Source organism: Oncorhynchus tshawytscha, unplaced genomic scaffold, assembly GCF_018296145.1.
Source record: "Oncorhynchus tshawytscha isolate Ot180627B unplaced genomic scaffold, Otsh_v2.0 Un_contig_7263_pilon_pilon, whole genome shotgun sequence".
NCBI classification, from domain to species: Eukaryota; Metazoa; Chordata; class Actinopteri; order Salmoniformes; family Salmonidae; genus Oncorhynchus; species Oncorhynchus tshawytscha.
The window spans coordinates 1-7500 of record NW_024608954.1 but is presented as its reverse complement, the minus strand read 5'-3'; the positions used below and the strand labels follow the sequence as shown (position 1 = coordinate 7500).

Genomic DNA, 7500 nt, shown 5'->3' with positions numbered 1-7500 from the left:
CACCATCACTGTGTCTCATGTTAATACTACTCCTAAACACAACCCACCATCACTGTGTCTCATGTTAATACTACTCCTAAACACAACCCACCATCACTGTGTCTCATGTTAATACTACTCCTAAACACAACCCACCATCACTGTGTTTAGGTTAATACTACTCCTACACAACCCACCATCACTTTGTTTAGGTTAATACTACTCCTACACACAACCCACCATCACTGTGTTTAGGTTTATACTACTCCTACACAACCCACCATCACTGTGTTTAGGTTAATACTTAATACTACCTACACAACCCACCATCACTGTGTTTTAGGTTTATACTACTCCTACACACAACCCACCATCACTGTGTTTAGGTTAATACTACTCCTACACAACCCACCATCACTGTGTTTAGGTTAATACTACTCCTACACAACCCACCATCACTGTGTTTTAGGTTAATACTACTCCTACACACAACCCACAATCACTGTGTTTTAGGTTGATACTACTCCTAAACACAACCCACCATCACTGTGTTTTAGGTTAATACTACTCCTACACAACCCACCATCACTGTGTTTAGGTTAATACTACTCCTACACAACCCACCATCACTGTGTTTAGGTTAATACTACTCCTACACAACCCACCATCACTGTGTTTAGGTTAATACTACTCCTACACAACCCACCATCACTGTGTTTAGGTTAATACTACTCCTACACAACCCACCATCACTGTGTTTAGGTTAATACTACTCCTACACAACCCACCATCACTGTGTTTAGGTTAATACTACTCCTACACAACCCACCATCACTGTGTTTTAGGTTAATACTACTCCTACACAACCCACCATCACTGTGTTTAGGTTAATACTACTCCTACACACAACCCACCATCACTGTGTTTAGGTTAATACTACTCCTACACAACCCACCATCACTGTGTTTAGGTTAATACTACTCCTACACAACCCACCATCACTGTGTTTTAGGTTAATACTACTCCTACACAACCCACCATCACTGTGTTTAGGTTAATACTACTCCTACACAACCCACCATCACTGTGTTTAGGTTAATACTACTCCTACACACAACCCACCATCACTGTGTTTAGGTTAATACTACTCCTACACAACCCACCATCACTGTGTTTAGGTTAATACAACCCACCATCACTGTGTTTAGGTTAATACTACTCCTACACAACCCACCATCACTGTGTTTAGGTTAATACTACTCCTACACACAACCCACCATCACTGTGTTTAGGTTAATACTACTCCTACACAACCCACCATCACTGTGTTTAGGTTAATACTACTCCTACACAACCCACCATCACTGTGTTTAGGTTAATACTACTCCTACACACAACCCACCATCACTGTGTTTAGGTTAATACTACTCCTACACAACCCACCATCACTGTGTTTTAGGTTAATACTACTCCTACACAACCCACCATCACTGTGTTTTAGGTTAATACTACTCCTACACAACCCACCATCACTGTGTTTAGGTTAATACTACTCCTACACAACCCACCATCACTGTGTTTAGGTTAATACTACTCCTACACAACCCACCATCACTGTGTTTAGGTTAATACTACTCCTACACACAACCCACCATCACTGTGTTTAGGTTAATACTACTCCTACACAACCCACCATCACTGTGTTTAGGTTAATACTACTCCTACACAAACCCACCATCACTGTGTTTAGGTTAATACTACTGTGTACACAAATGATACCCACCATCACTGTGTTTAGGTTAATACTACTCCTACACACAACCCACCATCACTGTGTTTAGGTTAATACTACTCCAACCATCACTGTGTTTAAATACCCACCATCACTGTGTTTAGGTTAATACTACTCCTAAACACAACCCACCATCACTGTGTTTAGGTTAATACTACTCCTACACAAACCCACCATCACTGTGTTTAGGTTAATACTACTCCTACACAACCCACCATCACTGTGTCTTAGGTTAATACTACTCCTAAACACAACCCACCATCACTGTGTTTAGGTTAATACTACTCCTAAACACAACCCACCATCACTGTGTTTTAGGTTAATACTACTCCTAAACACAACCCACCATCACTGTGTCTCATGTTAATATTACTCCTAAAGCTCTTACGAAGCATACACCTAATCACTGTTGCTCTCAGTCTTACTTTAGGTCATTTTCAAACAAGTCTCCACAACAATCTCTTGCTTTGAGAGTCCTTAAAATACCATGCAAAAATATTATATGTGTAACCCCATGTACAATACTGTATCAGATTAAATACACAGAAATACATCTACAGAGTATACTGTACATAACAGAAAAACTAAACATACATTACAATAGCATCACCATGCACATAACAGGATACAGAAGTTCATGGAAACAAACAAATGATAAAATAAACATATTTTAAGATATAGTCCAGCATACTTACAGAGTGAAGGGGAGATGTGTTGTAAGTTAACTTACTGGAAGTCTATATAAATAGACACTGAGTGTGAGGTTTGAAGTCTGTGGTTGACACAACATTGAAGCAGTCAGGGACAATAGAGTTGAGTAGAGTGCGTACTTGCTTCAAAGCCTGTTTTAGCACGGCTAAGACATTGAATACACCATTTCAGTTCGTATACCGACTGTTATTAAACTTATGGAAGTTGAAGATATTAACTACTTTAATATGGAAATAGCCCTCAATGGTGCTGCTCATTCTGTCACAGAAGACATCATGACAAAGATGTCAAGATGTACCTTCTATCCAACTCTATGTCAGGGACCAAGAAGCTTATGCAGAGAAGGCTTCCTTCAGCAGTCACACAGACAGTGTTCGAGAGCATCAAAACTGATGTATCATGGGTAAATTGTGACTGACTGAATGATCTATAAATAATATTGAGTAGTTATTCATCATGCAAGGTGATTTGTAGATCTCGACTTGCCTATAAAGTCGGTTACAATGTCGAACACTCCCACATTTACAAAAATCCCATTCAAGTCACGGGACTGATATTAATATTCCACATATTAACATTCTCTCATCATGTTCAAATCATCTGGAAGTGACTTTGTTGAGCTTCACAACACATTTTTTAAAACTTTTGATTGATTTCAAAATGGCCATAGCTCTTTAGTCCATGTTCTGTGGTGGTTCTCTTTAGTCCATGTTCTGTGGTGGTTCTCTTCAGTCCAGGTTCTGTGGTGGTTCTCTTCCCTCCAGGTTCTATGGTGGTTCTCTTCCCTGGATGGTCTGATACACAGAGTGCATCTCTCTGAAGAGATGTGAACGTGTCACTGTGGGAGATTTTCACACTCTGAGAGAGAGACAGCGACAAAGGAAACACAGTATGAGCACTTTACACACTGCTCTATAGTATTCTCTCTCACTTCTACTTTTTGTGTTCATCTCTCTCCGTCTCACTCTCACCCACTCACACAAACAAACACAAATATTATATACAAAATAAACACATTAATGAATATGTTATAACATACCTACTGCCAGAGTGTCTGGTCCTCATTTTCAGTGGTGTGTGTGTCCCAGTTAGGGTCAGGATGGACACTCTGTGGAGAGAGAGCTGTGTCAAGGTACAGTGACAATAGTAGAAAGAGAGACTATTGTGACACAGTAAAAAATATAAGCAGTAACTTATCAACAGGAAGTGTGTTGATAACATGACCATCTGTAGAGCATCTATCCAGACTATCCAAATAAAGTGTGACTAAAAAACAATATCACTGTACTTGCACATAGCTGAGTCACACTCTCTCAGATCTCTGATTGTCAGGGTGTGGCTATTCTTCTTGTTGCTACAGTACGTCACATGACCTGTGTAGTCTGGTTCATCACTCAGAGTCACAGGATTCCCCTCAGCATCATTTGTAGTGAAACAGAAGGTTGTTGTGACTGTACCACTGGGATATGTGTAACAGCAGGACAGCTCTACTGTTGACCCCTTCAAGACACAGATACTCTGAGTGATGTACTTCACACTCCTGCCATCCTGACCCAGTAACACTGAAACACAATCACACATTATACTGATTATACATTAAAGACCCATTTCCTCACACTAACAGCATTTGTCCATACCTTGTTGCCGTACTCTACTTGCTGAGTGTGAATGGAAACCACAGAAAGGACCTAAGTGTTACTAAGTGAGGTGTAAAAGACAACTATTCCAGAAAAGAAGAAGCCCCTAACAGACGATGTCACTGAACACACAGAATAACATTAAGATAACATCACAAAAACATTATGAATGAGACCATACCTGCTACAGACCAGACAAAGACCCAACACACTTCCTGCTGTTCTCAAGGCCATTGTTGCATCTCCCACCCTGCAGTCTTAGGAACATAAACAACAACTCACTCTATAGCTGGTGAATAACTCCACCTGATCCATTAAAACAGTCCAGGGTCCATATTCACAAAGTGTCAAAAAATAAATAAATATATCTATATTTAATGATCTCGTCAACCGTACTTACAGAGTGAAGGGGAGAGGTCTTGTACAGTGAGTCAACTTACTGTCGTAGCTGTGCATAGAAAGAAGTGTGATTTTAGTGACTGACACATTGTGAAAGTAGCCTAGTCAGGGATTTAAGACAATCACATGCATCAACAGCATGTCAGAAAGGGATGTACTGGATGTACTGCTAAAGACTGCATAGCTATTTACATTTCTTCATTTGAGGAGTGGGCCTACATGTTTTAAAGGGGCTAAATGCAGCCCATTTACAACATAGTCTTTTCTTTAAATACAGATCCACAACAAAGTGTTGACTGTTCTATATGGTTTCTTAATGTGTTTCCTCACAAGATGTGACCCATCACTCCTCATCATCTCCATCAAAGTGCTACTGAAGGTTCCAGTGTTCTAGACTAGAGCTCCTCCTACTGGCATCTCAACATTACTGCAGCCTCCTGTCTCTCTTCATATGTCCCAATCATGTCCTCATCCACTTGGATCAATGACAAAATATCAAACTGGTAATAAGGTGCCTGAGACTGAGGTCCCGATTCCCAACCCTTTCCCAAGTGTGCAAGTTCACTCTTCCCGTCATGGATTTAAAAGTATGAGACTGGTGTGAACATTGGAGTTTCCATATTTGTTAGCTGAATCCATATCAGTGGAACAGGCAAAGCTGAAATCTTTGCCCTTTACACAGTCTATGTCATTGCCAGGGGTCAGGGAAACGGACGAGGGATTCACATATTCTCAAAATTTATTTTCATCAATGTTGTTTTTTTTCTGTGATTGACACTCAACTAGTGAATTCAGACAATCCGATCAGAGAGCGAAACATGCAAATCTACGATGCTCACAAGGTCTACTTCGGGGAAGAAGTGGGCGGAGTCATGTCTACTTTGGGGAAGAAGTGGGCGGAGTCAGGTCTACTTTGGGGGAGAAGTGGGCGGAGTCAGGTCTACTTTGGGGAAGAAGTGGGCGGAGTCAGGTCTAGTCAGTCAGGTCTAAGAAGTGGGCTTCTGGGGAAGTGGGCGGAGTGGGGGAAGACGTGGGCGGAGTCAGGTCTACTGTGGGGAAGAAGTGGGCGGAGTCAGGTCTACTTCGGGGAAGACGTGGGCGGAGTCAGGGGAGGATTCAAACAAAAGATGGCAGCAGATAAAGATACAAATGAAAATACACAAAATAAAATGTAAAATAACATTTGAAAATGTAAAGAAATGTAGACAGAATAAACCAACCATGTAAAGATACTGTGTTATTAAGAGTTGACGTTGGACTGGCATATGAATTCAGTGAACTAGCTATCTCAGTTGGCTTGTTAGCTACATGAAGCAGACGTTGTTCAGTGATACCGAAAGCTAGCTAGCCAGCTAGAAGTTAACTCTGTTACCAATCAAGTGAAGTGACTTCCATAAATCAAGTGAAGTGACTTCCATAAACTGGCATTTTTGTGCATCACACAGCTTCTCTGGACAAAGTGGATTGTGAACTATACGGTGCGTTGACGCTGAATTACAGCAGCATTTTTATGATTTGTTTACACTTCACACATTAGTAATGTTGTGATAAAAGTAATAAGAAACATTGCATCAAGCAGAATTACTTCCTGAATTTTGAGGCAAAATCGTGATATAAATTTGTCATAAAAACATTTAAACATTTTTTTTTTAATCTAGCAAACTCTATATAAAGTGTATAGAAACTAATTTAATTTATTTGGGTAACAGACAACCAAATTTACAAAAATATATTTTAAGCTGGTAGCATGATTCCCAAGAAAGACTCACTGCCAATGGTGCTTTAACAAAGTACTGAGTAAAGTGTCTGTATACTTACGTAATGTGATACTTCCATTTTGTATTTTTAATCCATTTGCAAACCTTTCTAAATACCTGTTTTTGCTTTGTCATTATGGGGTATTGTGTGTAGATTGATGAGGGGGAAAAAAACGATTTATTCAATTTTAGAATAAGGCTGTAACATAACAAAATGTGGAAAAGGTCAAGGGGTCTGAATACTTTCTGAATGCACTGTATATTACTAGATACTATTATAAACCAGGTAGTTTAGGTCCTGGATGCTGATTGGCTGAATAAGCATTTCATTTCACATACAGTATATCAGACAATAGAACACTGGTATGACACCAAACTATTTGTTTACTTTCTATTTATGTTGGTAACCAGTTTATAATAGCAATAAGGCCCTCGGGCTTGTAGTATATGGTCAATATACCACGGCTAAGGGCTGTATCAAGGCACTCTGCGTTGTGCAGAACAACAGTACAGTATATAGACCAATATACCACAGCTAACGGCTGTATCCAGGAACTCTGCGTTGTGTCGTGCTTAAGAACAGTCCTTAGCCGTGGTACAGTATATAGACCAATATACCACAGCTAAGGGCTGTATCAAGGCACTCTGCATTGTGCAGAACAACAGTCCTTAGCCGTGGTACAGTATATAGGCCAATATACCACAGCTAAGGGCTGTATCCAGGAACTCTGCGTTGTGTCGTGCTTAAGAACAGTCCTTAGCCGTGGTACAGTATATTGGCCAATATCCCACACCGCCTCTGACCTTATTGCTTAATTATACCACTAGTTATAATATACGGGTCCAGATATACAAGGTCTTTGTTAAACTTGTTGTGTTCAGGTCTTCTTGGTTCCGGGTTTGTTGTTTTCAGTTCTTGGTTCTGGGTTTGTCAGGTCCTCTTGGTTCTGGGTTTGTTGTGTTCAGGTCCTCTTGGTTCTGGGTTTGGTGTGTTCAGGTCTTCTTGGTTCTGGGTTTGTTGTGTTCAGATCCTCTTGGTTCTGGGTTGGTTGTGTTCAGGTCCTCTTGGTTCTGGGTTTGAGTTCAGGTCCTCTTGGTTCTGGGTTTGTTGTGTTCAGGTATTCTTGGTTCTGGGTTTGTTGCGTTCAGGTCTTCTTGGTTCTGGGTTTGTTGCGTTCAGGTCTTCTTGTTTCTGGGTTTGTTTTGTTCAGGTCTTCTTGGTTCT

General features: G+C 40.4%; 1 protein-coding gene across 13 annotated transcripts in view; it reads right to left on the bottom strand.

The window, feature by feature from the left end:
* The window catches only part of LOC121844045 (B-cell receptor CD22-like), a 78908-nt gene extending 73421 nt beyond the window's left edge, over positions 1–5487 (bottom strand). For 3 of the 13 annotated variants that reach the window (XM_042313914.1, XM_042313915.1, XM_042313916.1), the window contains exons 1-5: positions 4520–5487; positions 4301–4376; positions 3771–4044; positions 3522–3590; positions 2467–3338 (exon numbers count right to left, since the gene is read on the bottom strand). The gene's annotated coding sequence lies outside the window, so the exon portion shown is untranslated. Of the gene's footprint in view, positions 1–2466; positions 3341–3521; positions 3745–3770; positions 4045–4300; positions 4377–4519 lie in introns of those variants that run through there. The other 10 variants (XM_042313907.1, XM_042313902.1, XM_042313901.1 and 7 more) reach the window with 10 other exon arrangements.
* Between the last annotated feature and the right edge of the window lie 2013 nt (positions 5488–7500).